Source organism: Trachypithecus francoisi, unplaced genomic scaffold (assembly GCF_009764315.1).
Source record: "Trachypithecus francoisi isolate TF-2019V2 unplaced genomic scaffold, Tfra_2.0 Lachesis_group9, whole genome shotgun sequence".
Lineage (NCBI taxonomy): Eukaryota > Metazoa > Chordata > Mammalia > Primates > Cercopithecidae > Trachypithecus > Trachypithecus francoisi.
In genome coordinates this window covers 39,233,529-39,253,464 of record NW_022681474.1, presented here as the reverse complement: position 1 = coordinate 39,253,464, position 19,936 = coordinate 39,233,529, and the positions used below count along the sequence as shown (strand labels likewise).

The 19,936-nt window shown below is 38.7% G+C and overlaps 1 protein-coding gene across 13 annotated transcripts in view; it reads right to left on the bottom strand.

Annotated features, from left to right (window-relative positions):
* KAT6B (lysine acetyltransferase 6B) overlaps positions 1 to 19,936 on the bottom strand; it is a 207,789-nt gene that overhangs the window by 66,405 nt on the left and 121,448 nt on the right. The gene's annotated exons all lie outside the window — the stretch shown is intronic.

Here is a 19,936-nt window from a genome sequence, read left to right as displayed (position 1 = left end):
AGATAAACCCTCAATCTCTGACATTCCCACTTTATTTATTTACTTATAGAGAGAGTCTCACTCTCTTGCCAGTCTGGAGTGCAGTGGCGTGATTTGGCTCACTGCAACCTCTCCCTCCCAGGTTCAAGTTATTCTCCCACCTCAGCCTCCTGAGTAGCTGCGACTACAGGCGTGTGCCACCGCACTCAGCTAATTTTTGTATTTTTAGTAGAGATGGGGTTTCACCATGTTGGCCAGGATGGTCTCGATCTCTTGACCTCATGATCTGCCCGCCTCAGCCTCCCAAAGTGCTGGGATTACAGGCGTGAGCCACGGCGCCCAGCCTGACATTCCCACTTTATATAAGAAACAACAAAACATTTGTCTAGTCCCCAACCACCCTTTAACTCTCGTATGAAAATTGCTTTTAACAATGTATAAATCTACATACATTTTAGTATCTCCATTGTTATTTACTACTATCAGCAATGCTAGTATTCCCATCCATAGGAATAGCTGACTGTGCCTACAGATCTGGTCACATTATTTTCAACAGCCAAAACTACGAAAACTGTAATTTTACCGCATATTCCAAGCCTTCACACATGTTGTCTGCTAGCCATCTGAATGTTACTATGATGTCTCTCTATTTGAATCTCATGAATCAAAAATTCAGAGCAAGAACACCCAACATAATCACAAATGTTTTTAAATGTAAATTAAAAACAAGATTTTGCTAGGTCTAACTCTCTAAATATACATCAGCATAGAATAAACTTCATTTGTTCAGCCACTCTAGCCCAAATGCCTAATGCATTTCCTGGTGCATAGTAGGCACTTAAAATATATCTGCTAACTGAATACATGAAGGAAATATATGCTAGTTAAGAACAAAAAAAATCAATGGTTATAATGATTCCAACAAATGCCTTGGTTCCTTGTGACAACATGTCATCAAAAACAGAAAATCATCTCATGACCAAGCATTTACAAAATTGTTTAATATGACTGCTAATCTCATCTTACAAAGGCATTCATTATCTTCCCTTTACTTTCAGCTTAATTTGTTCTTATAATATGCACAGGCTTTACGTTCGGAGGTAGCTATGCAAATGTATTTTTGTGGCCCCAGTTAAAAAGTAGATTATAAAACATTCTGTACTAGAAAAACCAGAAGAGACAAGCTATAATAAATTGGTCACTGACTCTAGCCACAGTTTTTTAAATGCCAGATAATCAGCACTGCATAATTATGGATCCACAGTTATTACTTGCAACTGCTCAACTGCAGTACCTTGGGAACACTTTTGTTCCTTTAAATAGCAATTAAAAGAACAATCTGGCTTTAAAGTGACAACATTCCCCTGATAGATTCGAGCTAAAACCCGGTCCTCTTACTAATGGGATTCCTGCTTTCATTTGATATAACAATGTTCACGCTACTGCTGCCATCCTTGCAGTGATAAATAATTTACAGAATGTCACATATCATTCATGCAATGAAACAAATCCAAATCTCCAATCCCATTTTTCTTTCCCAGATGAATTTTTAGCTGTGAGAGAGACATGGCCATCAGCCAGCATTCATGTTCATTTTTCGTTTTTTAACTAAAGGTAACACAAAGGACAAAGGTTGCTAGTAGTTCATGGCCAGAAAGACTGATGTCCCGCGCTCTGCCCAATAATAGAAAGCATAGATGTTATCACTTCACGCTACATTCAAGTGAACCCCGCCATGCTGATGTATGCTCACAACCATTTATTTTAAGGATAACTATCTCACAATACTCTATAAAACCACTGCATTATACAGAAATGTCTGCCCTGCTGAATTATTGATAATTCAAAGCACTTTTTGCTAACCTCAGTGTAGCCAAGTCTAATTAACTTTAAAAAATTGTCACTTGTACGAAATGAAACTTTTATAGTAACGTAAGTAAATGGGTCACAGGATTATTATGATTCACTGTTCTCAATCAGACTACATATAAACTGTTTTTTAAAAAGTCCTTTATAATAAAGTAAAATGGATTCCAGTCAGAAAAAGATCTGAGTAAATGCAAACTTGATTCTATACAAATCTACTACAAGTAAGTCATATTTAAGATGTTTGAAAATGATACCAAAAATCTCCAAATTCTTAACTCCTTTCTTTGAAATTTCACAAAGGCACCTAACCTGTTGATCACATTTTCCCATCAACAAGCCTGAATATTTTAAACTAATCCCAAGAAGGAATGCTCATGAATAAGTCTAAAGATGAATACATCCAGCAAACTGTGCTCTGGAAGGATCTCCTTGTCTCCCATGCAATGGCCCTGGGGCAGCTGCTAGGCTAGAGGCTGCTCCTGTACTGTCTCATTTAATCGTCTTAACAATCTTGCCTGGTATGAGCATTATCTCCATTTTAGAAAAGAAATTGAGCATCTAAGAAGTTAAGCAACAGGCGCGTGCCACTACACCTGGCTAATTTTTGTATTTTTAGTAGAGATGGGGTTTCACTATGTTGGCCAGGATGGTCTCGATCTCTTGACCTCATGATCTGCTGTGTAGAGCTGTACTCAAACACAAGTCTATCTTCATGAAAGCCCATTTCTTACTTCACTACCTCCCCTACATTCCTCAGGATAACAAATGTCTAAAATTATCTTTCCATCAGTGGCAATAACTCTTGACTAATGTGTTCGTAATCTATTCCACACAATTTCTCCCATGACCAATGGCATATGGTTTTAAAAACTATTAAAAAGGTAATCACTAAACGCCATGGATTATTTATTAATTACCATGGGCAAAAGGTACCTTTACAATGGAGAAATCTGGTGGACACTTTCTAAACCAGTATGGGACAAAGTGACATCATGTGCCTTCCAAGTGCCTACCCTGAAGGACTGAGCACTGCCTATATAGTATTATTGCCAGAAACACTTATCCTGAGTCCAATCATAAAGAAACAATCAGGCAAATCCAAATTGGAGGACATTCTCTGTAACAACTTCTCCGTACTCTTCAAAAAAATGTCATATAATACCCAAAAAAGGGCAGGACCAACCTGGGCAACATGGGGAGACTCCATCTCTACAAAATAAAAAAATTAGGCAGGCATGGTGGCACATGCCTGTGGTCCCAGCTACTTGGGGAGTTGAGGTGGGAGGATGGCTTGAGCTGCGGAAGTTGAGGCTGCAATGAGTCCTGATTGCACCCACTGTACTCCAGCCTGGGCGACAGAGCAAGACCCTGTTTCTCAAAAGAAGGGAGGCAGGGGGCAGAAACAACTAAGGTGACTGAAGTGGTATGAAAACTAAATACAAATACAATCTGTGATCCTTGGTTGGATTCTGGGTTTTTACAAAATATCCACAGCTATGAAGGATATTATTGGGATAATTAGGGTAATGTGTACTCAAAATTAGGCAATATATAAACTATATACAAATTTCTTGAGTGAACATAATTCTGATTATGTAGGAAAATATATTCATTTTTAGCAGATATATGTTGAAATATAGGAGTAAAGTGTTATGATGTCTTTATGTTGAAATTGAGGAGTAGGCCGGGCGCGGTGGCTCAAGCCTGTAATCCCAGCACTTTGGGAGGCCGAGGTGGGCGGATCACGAAGTCAGGAGATCGAGACCATCCTGGCTAACACGGTGAAACCCCATCTCTACTAAAAATACAAAAAAAAAAGAAATTAGCCGGGCGTGGTGGCGGTCGCCTGTAGTCCCAGCTACTCCGGAGGCTGAGGCAGGAGAACGGCATGAACCTGGGAAGCGGAGCTTGCAGTGAGCCGAGATCGCGCCACTGGAGGCGACAGAGCGAGACTCCATCTCAAAAAAAAAAAAAAAAGAAATCGAGGAGTAAAGTGTTATGATTGGAGAGTAACTTACTCTCCAGAAAAAAACAAACTTAAGTGTGTTCGTATGTTAGTGTGCACAGAAAGTAAACATGACACAATGTTAATGGTTGCAGAGTCTGTGTAAAAGGCATACAGGTATATTATTCTATGTAAAAGGCATATGGGTGTTCATTATATAATTTTTCCTCATCTTTACAACTTTTCCAAACAAAAAGTTGGGGGGAAAATAAAATTGTGCCTCTTTACTCTCAAAAGAGATCTAGACTGAATTACTATTTTCAGTAGACCCTCTATATCTGTGGGATTAAAATCAGTGGATTCAACCAACCATGAATGGAAATTATTTGAAAAGAAAAAGGATGGTTTTGTCTGTACTGAACATATATACGTTTTTTTCTTCTCATTATCCCCTAGACAATAGAACTATTCACATAGCGTTGATATTGTATTAGTTATTGTAAGTAATCTAGAAATTATTTAAAGTATATGGGAGAATATACATAGGTTATATGCAAATACTGCACCATTTTATATAAGGGATTTGAGCATCCATGGAATTTGGTATCAGTGGTGGCAGGGGGGTGAGGGAGGGGTCCTGTACCCAAACCCCCACAGATACCAAAGGATGACAGTAGTTGGACTATCAACATTTATAAAACAAGGTCTCTCAAGCCAATTACCAACTCAGAGGAAATACAGAAGACAGAGGAATATGTTAATCGATAGAGCAGGGAGATGCTAGTACCAAAACTCTAGGGAAAAAATGGCCCAGTTTCTTCAACAAAGTAAACGGGAGACCAAGTGAATGGGTGAGCAAAAAATAGATATAGAAGAATCACTAGATTAAGAGACATTTAAAGGGCCTATCAGCCAATCACATGTGTGAACCATATCTTGATCATCATTCAAAGTGTAAGCAAAACAAAACAAAATATTATGACCTAGTGAAGGAACAAGGGCTACTTAGCTGTAAGAGACTGTTTGGGGTGGACACGCTGGGTGTCTTCATCCAGGTGAAAGCGTTAGATTCGTTCTTGTGGCTCCAGAGTACAAAACTTACACCAATATGGGTTATCATAGAGAGCCTTTCCAACAGAGCTGTCCAGCAATGGAATGGATTCTTTTTTTTTTTTTTTCTGTTTCATTTACTTAGTTTTTATTTTTTAAACTGTGGTTCAAATGGCATTAAGTTCACAAAACTGTGCAACCATTACCACCATCTATCTCCAGAACTCTTTTCAACTTGCAAAACTGAAACTCTGTATCCATTAAACAATAATTTCCCATATTCTCTTCCCCCACCCCAGGAAATCACCATTCTACTTTCTGTCTCTATGCATTTGACTACTCTAGCTACCTCATATAAGTGAAATCATACGGCATTTGTGGAATGGATTATTCCTGAGGCAGTAAGAGGCCCCTCTAATCAAGTGGCCATGGAGAGACTGGATGGGCCCCATCAGGATGCTGAGAACACAACAGTATACAATTTCACCTCACACAATTTGGGGATCTGGGACTCTTCAAAGATTCCATCCAGATCAAATATTTTAATGGTTCTAGAGTTAATCTTTAAGGTCTTTCCCAGTTCTAATTTTTTATTGATTCTATAATACTTAGAAATTTTAAGAGTCTTCAAGACCTTTGATCTCAAAATAAGATAGCCTTTTCTAAGGAAATATTCTTTAAATCTAGGACAATGCATTTTTGAGAAGCTTTATTTTACTTTATGAATACTTCTGTTTCTGCCCAGAAGGAAACTATATATTTGTTAGCCTTAGTCTAAGTAACTGGGCCAAAATAAAATGAAAATTCCTGCACTAAATCAGAGCCAGGAGTATTTAGACTCATATCCTCCTCCTGACAATGACACAAAAAGGGGTTTTGTAAGCCATTTCCATGGTATCTGTTCACAATGATCAGGGATATATAGCCCTCTCTCTCCATAATCCCCCATAGATCCATACTTCTTAAGTCATCTACATCTTTCATGAGACTGCTGAAAAAAATACACCATTTTAGTAATCCCAAGTGTTAAAAACAAAACAGTTCAGCATTTTTCATTCATACATTCATACTTGCAACACAGAAAGATCCAGATTTAAACACTGCTCTCTAAGCCTCAGGTTTCCTCATCTGTAAAAGTGCACAATAGTGTCTGTGTTGTCTAGCTCTCGGGTTGTTAAAGTTCAAATGTGAGTGAGTGTGGAAAGTATTTTGTAAACTACAAAGTTCTACTCAAATATTATGAGTATTGCAAAATTTTATTTGGCTATAAAAACAGAAAGAGCAAACAAACAACTTCAAGTCCTTAATAAACATCAGAACAAATGAATTATTCTGGAGTTTAGAATTACACTATAAAAGACTTTCATTTTCTGAGCCCCTATGATGAATATTAATCTTAGAGGATTTTTTTAAAGAATGAATTAATCAGGGAGTACAGGAACAGAGTAGAAAATGCCTCCACTGAGAGCCAAAAGGCCTGCAACTATTTAATAAAAGGAAAACTCAAACTAAATGAAAAGAAAAAGATATCAGAGAAAGAAAAGCATAAACAAATATAAAATATTAAATGAATAATACCACAAAAGCAAACAAAGATGAATACTGGCTGGGCACAATGGCTTATGCTTCTAATCCCCACACTTTGGGAGGCTGAGGTGGGCAGATCACCTGAGGTCAGGACGTTCGAGACCAGCCTGGCCAACATGGTGAAACCTTGGCTCTACTAAAAATACACACACAAAAAAAGTTAGCCAGGCATGGTGCTGGGTGTCTGTAATCCCAGCTACTCAGGAGGCTGAGGCAGAAGAATCGCTTGAACCCAGAAGGAGGAGGTTGCAGTGAGCCGAGACCGCACCATTATACTCCAGCCTGGGCAACAAGAACGGAACTCCACCTTAACAAAAAAAAAAAAAAAAAAGACTTCTATATCTCCTTAGTTTGCACTCCTTTGTTATACTGTACTGAAATGTGAAGTTTAGGTAATGCTTTACTGTTTATCACAATGCTTTTCTCAAGTCCCATATATGAATGCTATGCCACAAGGCCACCTCTCTAAGGTCACCTAACTAGTGAGATGGAGGAACTCCAGCCTGCTGACACCAAGCCCTTCACTCTCTGGCTTTCCCCATGGTTTGTCCCTCCTTTCACTTGGAGCTTGATACACCTCAGCAGAAAGGCTGTCCCTGACCATCCTCTCTGAAACTGTACTCCACTGGCACCACTCTAGAATCTCCATACCCTTCTTTTTTTTTTTTAAATAAGACACCACTCGCTTTGTCACCCAGGATGGAAAGCAGGGGCATGATCAAAGCTCACTGCAGCCTTGATCTCCTGGGGCTCAAGTGATCCTCCTGCCTCAGTCTCCCAAGTAGCTGGGACTATAGTGGTGCGCTACCACGCCCAGCTAATTTTTTAACTTTTTATAGAGATGGTGGTCTCGCAACATTTCCCAGGCTGTCTCGGACTCCTAAGCTCAAGCAATTCACCCACCTCGGCCTCCCAAAGTGGTGGGATTACAGGTGTGAGCCACTGTGCTCGGTTCCACACCTTGGCTTTATTTTTCTTCACTGCACTCATCATTAACTGAAATATTGCATCTCATTTATTTGTCAGTTTCCCTTAACCATAAGTTCTATCATGATGGCAGACACTGTTCATTTCTGTAGCCCCAGCTTCAAAGTGTATCTAGGGAATAAATGAATAAACAAATGAACAAACTGCTCTGAAGTTGGGAACTGGTTTCTCCAATTCACAGGTCCCAAAATATTGTCAACTGTCTTTTATTTTCACATATATCCTCAATGACCACAAACATTACATGTCAAGAAACCATCAACGGCAAGGTGGGTTCCACCACTGTTTAATCTGAAGCCTTTTTTTACTCTGACACACATAATAAATGACATTTTTGTTTGCTGTATACTTCCCTGGCCATAAACTGACAAGACGGGACCAAAATTTAAAAATCAGTTAGGAGGAAAATTATCTGCCCAGTATTAACTATTGGGGCTTGCTCAGTAATAGTCACTATAGGCTGTAATAGTCACTACATAAGATAGATTATGTAGTCAGTAACAGTCACTATATAAGACAGATTTGGGGCATGACCAGTTGCCAGCACCTAGTTGTGGTGGCACTCCCCATCCCCACTCCCACCATTTCTTTCCATCTCTAGAAAGAATATAAGGTTATTAAAAAAAAAAAAAGAAAGAAAAAAAAGAGTCGCTGGTTGTGGTGGCTCACACCTATAATCCCAGCACTTTGGGAGTCCAAGGCAGGTAGATAACTTGAGGTCAGGAGTTCTAGACCAGCCTCAAAATGGTGAAACCCTGTCTCTACTAAAAAAAATACAAAAATTAGCTGGGCATGGTAGTGCGCACCTGTAGCCCCAGCTACTCTGGAGGCTGAGGCAATAGAATCACTTGAACCCAGGAAGGGGAGGTTGCAGCAAGCCAAGATCATGCCACTGCACTCCAGCCTGGGCAACAGAGCAAGATTCTGTCTCAAAAGAAACAAAAATTAAAAATTTTTTAAAAAAAGAAAAAAGAAAAAGAAGGAAGCCAAGTAAAATGAATACTGCAATAGTAACAAAATTATAACAAGACTATGTATCTGTTTAGTCTTTTTAAATTTAATTTTCATTTCAATCTATATTTATTCTGAGACAAGCTTATGAGACTGGCTAATTTTTTTAAATTTTTGGTAGAGACGAGGTTTTACCATGTTGCCCAAGCTGGTTTCGAACGCCTGGGCTCAAGTGATCCACCTGCCTCGGCTAGTGTTGGAATTACAGGAATGAGCCGCCATGTCTGGCCTGTTATTAAAAGAAAAATATTTTACAAATGTTGGTGCCTTATTACTGGTAATGAATTATTGTCCACAAACTTCACAACTGATGGCACTGCAACAAAGGTTGAAAACTGCTTCCTGTTGTTACTAAGGTTTTTTTGTTTGCTACTTCAGAACTCTATTTGACACTTACCTAATAAAGAACTAGACTTTATTTTTTGCCACTTAACCCACTTATGTAACTGATGTCTGTCGGAACAGATCAAGCCCGCTCCTAATTAGGATAGAGATCACGCACACTCAGGGTTTTCTCTCACAGCAATCTGCTTCAGATATGGTCTTCAGAAACTCACTAACTCTAAAGGTAGGAATTTCCTGTGATGATCTACATCATCTTATTTTTTTCCAGAGCGTTATTTTGTTCCCGTCTGCATCTGCAGTAACAGTAACTATGGTCAGGACAGCCATTCCTCCACAGGGAGGTTCATGCCCAGCAGTCCCTCAGAGCAGCCCTGGGTCTACTTCACATCCTTTGGGGTAGAATAGAACTCTGTTTACGACAGGTCTATCGCCCTTTTCTCTATACTCCTGCCCCCTTTTGTTTTATTCCAAGGCTATTCTTGCAATTTCATCATGAATTGGACATAAGTAGACACCAAACAATTTTTTTCAAAAGATAATTGGAGATATACTTACTATAAGACTTTACACAGGCAACACTGTCATCATAATTTTACTCTCCCTATATAGATTTTTATTTTATCACCTCCCCTGCTCATTATACTTCTCTGTGGGTAATTGGTTCTGTGAGGGAGTACTATATCATCCCCACTGGCTCTGTGGATTGAGTATCTGTATTACTCTGGGCAAAAGGATTTATTATTGTTAATGTATGGAGATCTTGAATGTGACTGGTATATTTTTACCGCCTTGTCACACGATGAGGGTGCTCCATATTTTAAGTGACAGAAAGGAAGTAGGAAAATCTAATAAAATAAAAATATTCAAAAACATCCCTACATATATCCCTAAAATACATCACTTCTTTTTTCATTTAAAGAAATCATTTAGAAACAAAAAAAGATATCAAATGACCACACAGTGGGAAAGTCCCATGATCAAAGGCTGACTCAGAAGTATAAAATAATAAAGCTTAGCCACAACAGAGTAAGAAGAGAGAAGGAAAGATTTTCTAAGAACATCAGCCACAACAGTTTTGAATTGTGTGGAGTTAATTGAAATGCTCACACTGTATCCTGTAGTCTAGAACTTGTTCTAATTAGGCAGGTGTGCCATTTATAAGAGTGCTGATTACGGAAAGTGATTCTATTGGAAGGAAGCAAATTAATCCTGCACACTGCATTTAACAATAGCATCTCATTTGTGTGGTGTGTGTTTTCTTGTTTTTTGAGTTTTTTTTTTTTTTTTTTTCTTTTTCCTGGTAGACGAAGCCCACAAATTTGTTCGGGGGTGGGCAGGGAGGGGGAGAACATTCATGAAACAATTGCTTGCCCCAGGGCCTTCAGTTTCTTATCTGGACAGGGACTTTCTCTCCTCCACTTCTGCCATTAGAAACTGCAGATATTGCATTTATCTTCTTAAGAGGGACCAAAGTCTGATTCAACACAGCTGGAAATTCAACACATGGTTACAGGAAGTCTGTTTAGGATTTACAAACTATTCTCTTTGGCAAGTATATCATGATATTAGCAATATAAACCCTACTCTGGATTTAGAAAAATGGAATTTTAAAATCAACTTACATTCAAGTTTCACAAATCTTTAGTCGTTCCTTTTTAAAAAGAAAATTAACAAAGTGCCTCTCTAGTGATTCCCAACTTCAGTGCCGCAGGAAACTTGACTGGAGCAGGTCCAAACTTCAAGACTATAATTTATTTAGGGATATAAAAATTGACAGGGATGTAAATAGAAATTCTGTCTTAAAGACAGCAAGAAAAACAGAATAGGAAAACTTGGGCACTAGATTCTGAAAACAACGCAAGAACTGCCGTTGGTAGAAATTCTATATTGTAATTCATCTCTATGACTTGGGAATGTTTTCCAAGTGAGGCTAGAAGCATAATAGTAATGCACAGATTAAAGGATAGGCATAACAACAATTTACAAGAAACACAAGCAACGGCTGATACCTAGTAGAGCTGCGTAGCAGCTAGAGGTAGCTAGGAGCTTCTGCAGTTGCCCCAAGGCATTCATTTTAATTTAGATAGCGTGCTACAAAACCCTGCCTAGGCACACTGTGAACTGAATGTAGACATTCTTACTATCAATCCTGCCAAGAGAAACCTGCTCTAACTGCTCAGGAGACACAGGCAACTCAATGGAATATAATCAGATCCAAACAGGAAAGTAGAATGAGGAGATAGGACATAGGTAAGTGGTTATTAACAAGCTAGAAAAGTCACACACTAGTCGCTTTCCCAATAATATCACCACCACCTCTGACAATTCCCTGCACTCACAGAGATTTACATGGCAGTTGAGATGTTATGTGCTATTCAATAAGTTACTAATATTTACTCAGCAACCAAAGTATGCCAAGCAGAATATAATTGGTACTCCAAGTGCTTGTCCTCACAGAACCAATAAAAGTAGTGTAATTCCATTACTACATTTAATTCTCAATTGCCCTCTGGGCACACAAACCATCTGGTGTGCAGAATTTCCATGCTCCTGACTTCTTTTGTTTTCCTTGCTTGCAGACTACCTCTGACCCTTTCAATTGCAGTATTCATAAGCAGTAGGAAAAGAGGATTAGGTGGATAATTACTACCTGAAGGTCAAGAGCTCTGACCTTGTTTTTTGGAGTTAATTCTGTGTAGCAGAAGACTCATCTTTAGACCTCCTTTGTGGTAGAGTTTTTAAGTCTCCTTATGCTTTAGGCCAGGCACCACCCTGGGCACTTACATGAGCATTATCTCAGACAGACTCTGCTCCCTGGCACCACAGCTTCACTGTAAGGTGTGTGGGAACTGCACAAAACTGAAGCCCCTCCCCGCATACTAATACAAGCTGCAGCAAGGCCAGGAGAAGAAATGCCAGGTGTGATAGGCTTTCCTCCGAGGGCGAAGATTTTAAACTTAATTTCCTAGAACTTTACAAGTCTACAGAAGCCTACTAAGGGTAAACAGTAGAAAGAAGGAAGAAAAAGCCCATTATTTTGGTGAAATTGGTAAATTTTTGCATATCTTAAATAGCTTAGTACATGGTGAGCTCTTGGAAGGAGATCCTTGTTTGGTTTATCTTAATTACTACATATAATAAAGAACTATACACACAGTAGATGTTTGATAAATATCTGTTGAATATAAGAATGTAACATTTCTCATACTTGGTACTTTCTTATCACTTTCTAAATTACACTCTTAGCATATAAATGGTAAATAAATAATAATAGAACAGCACGTGGTTATGGGGGGAAATACACACTTTAAATGTTTGTGCATTTAGAACCTTCATATCTTCCCATTTACAGTTGTTGTTGTTTTTTTTTTTTTTGAGACGGAGTCTCGCTCTGTCGCCCAGACTGGAGTGCAGTGGCCCGATCTTGGCTCACTGCAAGCTCCGCCTCCCAGGTTCATGCCATTCTCCTGCCTCAGCCTCCCGAGTAGCTGGAACTACAGGCACCTGCCACCTCGCCCGGCTAGTTTTTTTGTATTTTTTAGTAGAGACGGGGTTTCACCGTGTTAGCCAGGATGAAACAACGCCCGGCCTGTTGTTTTTTTTGTTTGATTGTTTTTGTTTTTTCAGCCAGGAGCGGTGGCTCATGCCTGTAATTCCAGCACTTTTTTGGGAGGCCAAGACGGGCAGATCACTTGATGTCAGGAGTTTGAGACCAGCCTGGCCAACATGGCAAAACCCCATCTCTATTAAAAATACAAAAATTAGCCAGGCGTGGTAGCACACGGCTGTAATCCCAGCTACTAGGGAGGCTGAGGCAGAAATGTTTGAACCCAGGGGGTGGAGACTGCAGTGAGCCAAGATCATGCCACTGCACTCCAGCCTGGGCAACACAGCAACACTCGTCTCAAAAAAAAAAAAAAAACCAAATGTAACAAACAAAAAGGTTTTTTTTTTCAGTTGTGGCAAAATATAAACAACATAAAATTTACCATTTTAACCATCTTTAAGCATACAGTTAAGTGGCACTGACTACATTCCCATTGTTGTACAACCAAGTTGAGGCATATTTAACATGCAATGAAATGTATAATTTGATGAGCTTTGAATAAATGCCTACACTGGTAACCCACACCCCTATCAAAATACAGACCACTCCATAACCCAGAAAGTTCTCTCCTTCTACCTCCCAGTCCATACCTTTTCCACTTCCCTTCCTAAGCATTCAGAAATCTGATTTCTATCACCACGATTTGATTAAGTCTGTTCTAGAACTTAATTTAAATGGACTCAGACACTATGATTTTTTTGTGTAGGGCTTCTTCCACTCTCCAAAATATTTTTGATATTCACATATATTGTTGTATCCATCAGTAATTCATTAATTTTTATCACTGAGTAGTATTTTATTGTAAATATACAAAATTTTATTTGTTCTCTCTATAATTGATTAGCATTTGTCTTAAGTTTAGGGCTAAAATTTTTAAAATCGCTATGACCATTCTTTATTTTTTAGAATATGTGCTTTCATTTCTCTTGATTAAATACCTAGGAGTGGAACACCTGAGTCATTATATGCGGGTATATGTTTAACTTTATTAGAAACCCCTAACTAGACTGATTAAGAAAAAGAAAATACAAATTACCAATATCAGGAAGGTAGAGATATAACTACAGACCATTAAGACATTAAAATAATGGGAAATATTATTAACAACTTTATGCCAATAAATTAGACAACAGAGAAGAGAAATGGACTTCACTGATAGACAAAATTAACAAAACCAACCCAAGAAGAAACAGAAAATCTGAATAACCCTAAATCCACTACAGAAAATGATTCATTATTTAAAACCTCCCTAGAAGAACTCGAGGCCCAGATGACTTTACTGGTGACTTATTTCAAATATTTAAGAACACAACGCCAATTTTACACGATCTATTTCAGAAAACAGAGGAGGAGGAAATATTTCTCAATTGATTTTATGAAGCCAGCATAATTCTGATACTAAAATCAGATGAAGGTATTATAAGAACAGAAAATTGAAAGTGCAATCAATATCCCTCATGAACATAATCCCCATTATAAAAAGTTTTACTTTAAAAAAAAATCACCTTTACTTAGGTATAATTACATTGAGGTGTAATTTACTTGCAACAAAAGGCAATCTTTTAAAGTTTGGGCAGGCTGGTGGGCATAGTGGCTCACACCTGTAATCCCAGCACTTTGGGAGGCCGAGACGGGCAGATCACTTGAGCTCAGGAGTTGCAGACCAGCCTGATCAACATGGTGAAACCCTGTCTCTATTAAAAATACAAAAATTAGCTGAGTGTGGTGGCTGTAATCCCAGCTACTCAGAAGGCTGAGGCAGAAGAATCTCTTGAACCCGGGAGGTGGAGGTTGCAGTAAACCAAGATGCACCACTGCACTCCAGCCTGGATGACAGAGAGAGACTCCATCTCAAAAAAAAAAAAAGAAAAGAAAAGAAAAGAAAAAAAAGTTTGGGCAAATGATACATCCATGTAATAATCCTAACAATTAAGACATAAATCCCTCTCTTCACCCCAAAATGTTCTCCTGCATTCTCATCCTTTTCAGACCCAGGCCATCACTCATCTGCTGTCATGACAGATTAGTTTTGTCTGCTATAAAATTTCATATATGAAATCATACAATCTGTACTCTTTTATGACTTAACCTTACACTTGACATGTTTTGGAGATTCATCCATGTTGTTGCATGTGTGAGTAGTTTATTCCGCTTAATGCTACTTAGTGTCTCATTTTATCAATATACCTAAATTTGTTTATCCATTCACCTGCTGATAGACATCTGAGTTCTTTACAGTTTGGGGCTCTATGAATAAAGTTCATATGAACATTCATGCAAAAGTCTTTTTTGTGTACATGTTTTCATTTCTCTTGGGTAAATACCTAGAGTGGAACTGCTAGGCATACGGTTAAGTGTGGGTTTATTTTATAAGAAACAGGCAAAGTGTTTTCCAAGGTGCTTGTGCCATTTTACACTTCCGGTTGCACTTGGTATTGTCAGTCTTTTTAATTTTGGCCGTTCAAGAGAGTGTATGGAAGTGTCTCACTGTGATTTTAATTTGCATATCCTTGATGACTAATGATGTTGTTCGTGTTTTCATGTGCTTAATGGCCATTCATATATCTTCTTTTGTACAGTTTCTGTTAGAATCTTCTGTCCATTACAATGGTCACTGCAATATATTGTCAGACCCTCTTTCAGTGAAAAACCTACTGTCCCAGCTACTGAGAATGCTATGGGAAAGTACTCAGCTATCACTCCCTCCAGGGATTGCCTCAGCTGCAGAGAATCACATTGGCCAAGACATATCCTTCCTAGCATGGGTCATATCCAGTGATACAGGCTCACATTACTGAGTGATGCAGAAATAAAAAGGCACCATCAGGGCCCAACTCAGAGTAATTCCGAGGTCCAATTCAGCTTCAGAGCGAGTTGTGAAGTCATCCAAGGCTGTTCCTGGGCTGCATCACTGCTCAACATCTCCCTCCACCCAGTGCTGCTTTGTTGCCCTCCTTCTCAAAAGCCTTAATACCAAGGGCATCCCTTACTAAATATCCTATACCTGAGCTTTATCTGTAGATGCTTCCTAAGGAACACAACCTGTAACACCCATTGTTTAATTGGGTTGTTTGTCTTATTAAGTTGTAAGAGTTCCTTACATATACTGGATACAGGTCCTTTGTATGTATGTATATAATACATAAGATGTAAGTGTTGTGAATATTTTCTCCCAGTCTGTGGCTTCCCTTTCCATTTTCCTGCCAATTTCTTTTGAAAAACTTCAGTTTCTAATTTTGATAACGTGCCATTTATCGATTTTTCTACTTTTTGTGTTCAATCTAAGAAATTTTTACCTATCCCAAAGTTGCAATGGTTTTATCCTATATTTTCTTCTAGTTTTATAGTTTTAGTTTTTTATATGTCTATACACCATTTTTAGTATATTTTTGTGTATGAGGTGAGATAAGGGTCAACGTTCATTTTTTTCCCCCATATGTATAACCAGTTATTCCAGGACCATTTGTTGAGATTTTCTTCTTCCCATTGAATTAGTCCTTCAACTTTGTTGTTCTTTTTCAAAAACTTTTTAAACTATTTCAAATCCTTTGTCACAAATGTATTCATCAGCGTCCCAATTTTTAGGGAAAAGCTTGTTGGGATCTTTACTGGGCTTGTTTTGATTCTATAAATCAGTCTGGGAAGTACTAACATTGTAACATTATTCAGTCTCCTATGAACACGGGACATTTCTCCATTTATTTAGGGCTATCTTAATTTCTTTCAATAATGCTTTATAGTTATGGGGGTGCAACGACTTTGCCTATATTTTGTCTAATTTTATCCCTATATATTTTCATATCATTTGATGTTATTGTAAATGTTATTTCAGGTTCTGAATCTTCATTGCTACCATATAGAAATGCAACTTTAAAAAAAATATTCATTTTGTATCACAGGACCCTGCTAAATCCTCTCTAGTTTGAGCAGCTTTCTTAAAGATTTCTTAGGATTTTTGATACAGATGACCATACGGTCTAAAACTAGAGACACTATTAGTTCTTCCTCTCAATCTGCATACTGTAAGAGATAGTACTAGTACTATCATTAATACTTAATACTGTAAGAGACGTTATTATTCTTCCTCCCAAACTTTCATTTCTTTTTCATACCTTGTTGCACTAGAAACTCGAATAGAAATGATGAAAGGGGGATATTCTTGTCTTATTTCTGGCCTTAGGAAGAAAGTATTTAGTTTTTCACTGTTAATAATGACATTAGCTATGGCTTTTTTTTTTTTTTTTGGTGACAGAGTTTCGCTCTTGTTGCCCAGGCTGGAGTGCAATGGCGTGATCTCGGCTCACTGCAACCTCCACCTCCCGGGTTCAAGCGATTCTCTCAATTCAGCCTCCCAAGTAGCTGGGATTATAGGCTTGTGCTACCATGCCTGGCTAATTTTATATTTTCAGTAGCGATGGGGTTTCTCCATGTTGGTCAGGCTGGTCTCGAATTCCCCACCTCAGGTGATCCGCTCACCTCGGCCTCTCAAAGTGCTGGGATTACAAGCATAAGCCACCATGCCCAGCCAGCTATGGCTTTTTATAAATGTCTTTTATCAGGTTGACAAAAGTTTCTGCTATGCCTAGTTTGCTAAGAGTTTATATCATCAAGCGATTTTTAGCTCTGTTGATTGTTTTTCCTTATCTTAATAAGATGATCATATATTTGCTTCACGTCACAATATGAAATCAACTGTATTTCTGGATAAACCCTTTTCTAGGTAAAACTCAAAATGTATTATCTTTTTTATGTATTTCTGGATTAATTTGCTAATTTAAAAGATCTGTGTTTATGTTCATGAGGAATGTTCCATAGTTTCCTTTTCTTGCAATGTCTTTGGTTAGTTTTTATTTTATTTTTTGAGACAGACTCTTACTCTGTCGCCCAGGCCAGACTGCACTGGCGCGGTCTCAGCTCACTGCACCCTCCGCCTCCCAGGTTCAAGTGATTCTCTTGCCTCAGCCTCCTGAGTAGCTGGGATTACAGGCACCTGCGACCATGCCCAGCTAATTTTTATATTTTTAGTAGAGATGGGGTTTCGCCATGTTGGCCAGGCTGGTCTCGAGTTCCTGACCTCAAGAGATCTGCCCGCCTTCGCCTCCCAAAGTGCTGGGATTACAGGTGTGAGCCACAGCACCCGGCCAGTTTTTGGCTAGTTTTAGTACGAAAGTAAAGCCAGTCTCATAAAATGAAAAGGGATGTGTTCCCTCCTCTTCTATTTTCTGAAAGAATTTAACATTTGTATTGTTAAATGTTTGATAGATTTCATCACTATTATGTTGTCAGTTGTCTGAGTCTGGAGTTTTCTTTGTAGCTAAGTTTTAAATAACGAACCAAATTTCTTTGTTGGCTATAGAACTATTCAGATTGTGCATGTGTACATGCATGCGTGTGTGTGTGTGTGTGTGTGTGTGTGTTGGTGGTAATTTGGGCATTCCAGAAATTCTTATTTCATCTCAGTTACCCAATTTTTTAGCATAAACTTGCTCATAATATTCCCTTATTATCCTTATTATGTCTTCAATGCTATTTCCTCTCCCATTCCTGTTATTGATAATTTGTGTCTTTTTCTTTTTTATTAGTCTAGCTACAGATTCCTAAATTTTATTGATGTTTCAAAGGACCAACTTTCGATTTCTCCTATTTACTTGTAAATGTTATTGGCAGAAAATGTTGGTTCTAACATAGACATCTTATTTGGTATCATCTCTATCATTACCATTATTATTCTAATTCAATAGAGAGAATCATGTGACTATTCAGAGCAACATTCCCTTTTCTTTGGATGTAGAGGATCTGCTCATTCAGCCCTGGTGATGTGCCACGTGTACATCACTCCTGGGATCTGGGGGTGTGGGTGCAGAGATAACAGCTGGCATTTTAGTAGAAGAAAATTCCTACGAAGAATTGCTCTCCAGACAGTGGTTTTTAAACAGGTGTGAAGAATCTTAACCTGATTCTGATGAATTACCCATGGATCTTCTAAAAAAAAATGTACATGCCTAAGTCTCACCCACAGACTTTGACTCAATAGGTCTGGGATTAACTTAGGAATCTTAATTTGTAACCAATCTTCAAGAATTCTGATGGTATCCCAACTTTAGAATCACAGCTCTGAATCATCAGAACACTGGACAGTTTATGCTAAGAAGAGTCTAAGGAGTTGGAGAGAAAATACAGAGCAGTGAGGCGACCAAGAATTTGTTGTCTACCACCTAATTTAGGGACCCAAAGGCATAAATGGGCTTAGGTACACAAACATGTTTTAAAAGTGGGGGAAGGGCTGGGTGCTGCGGTACACACCTGTAGTCCTAGCTATGGGAAGACTGAGGTGGGAAGATAGCTTGAAGCCCAGAAGTTTGAAGTTACAATGAGCTGACTGCACAACTACACTCCAGCCTGGGTGACAGAGCAAGAACTTCTCCAAAAAAGAAAAAAAAAGGCTGGGCTCGGTGGCTCACGCCTGTAATCCCAACACTCTGAGAGGCTAAGGCGAGTGAATCACGAGGTCAGGAGTTCAAGACCAGCCTGACCAACATGGTGAAACCCCGTCTCTACTAAAAATACAAAAATTAGCCCATCATGGTGGCACATACCTGTAGTCCTAGCTACACAGGAGGCTGAGGCAGGAGAATCACTTGAATGCAGGAGGCGGAGGTTGCAGTGAGCTGAGATGGTACCACTGCACTCCAGCCTGGGCAACGGAGCAAGACTCCGTCTCAAAAAGAAAAAAAAAGTGGGGGAAAATATGTAAGTGTAATTATGAGTACATATAGCTCTAAACTCCTCAATGTGAGCACTATTTTATTGATTAAGTAATGCATACATACACATGGTTTTCTTTAAAAATTCCACACAGTACAAAGACATTTTAATAGAAAGTAAGTGTCCCTCACATTTGAAGGTCTAACACCTTCAAATCCTGTCTCCAAAGGTAGTTACTGTAACATTAAGACACTTTCATTGATAGCCCTGGTATACACACAAGTAACACCTTAAGAAAAGAGGTTACAGCATACTATACCCAGTCTCATCCTAATTAATATTGATGTTATTACCACTCATTTGTTTCTACAAAAAAAGTACACATGTACACTTCCATGTGCAAATATACCTATAGGATAAACCCCTGGAAGCGAAATTGCTGGGTAACAGGACAGGCATTTTAAACTGCGACAGGTTGTATCACTGTATACCTCTAACATATTTTATCAAATTTCTTCCCTTTGCCAATTTAGTTGTTTAAAATCATACCATAAACTTGTTTCTCAAATCAACTTTAAAAAACAGACTCCGGCTGGGTGCAGTGGCTCATGCCTGTAATCCGAGCACTTTGGGAGGCTGAGGCGGGAGAATCACAAGGTCAGAAGTTTGAGACCAGCCTGGCCAATATGGTGAAACACCATCTCTACTAAAAATACAAAAATTAGCCGGTCATGGTGGCACGCACCTATAGTCCCAGCTACTCGGGAGGCAGAGGTAATTGTCCTTAGCCCCTAGTATGTGATAATACAAATAAAGCTGTACCTCCACAAGCATCCATAATTCATGGTTAA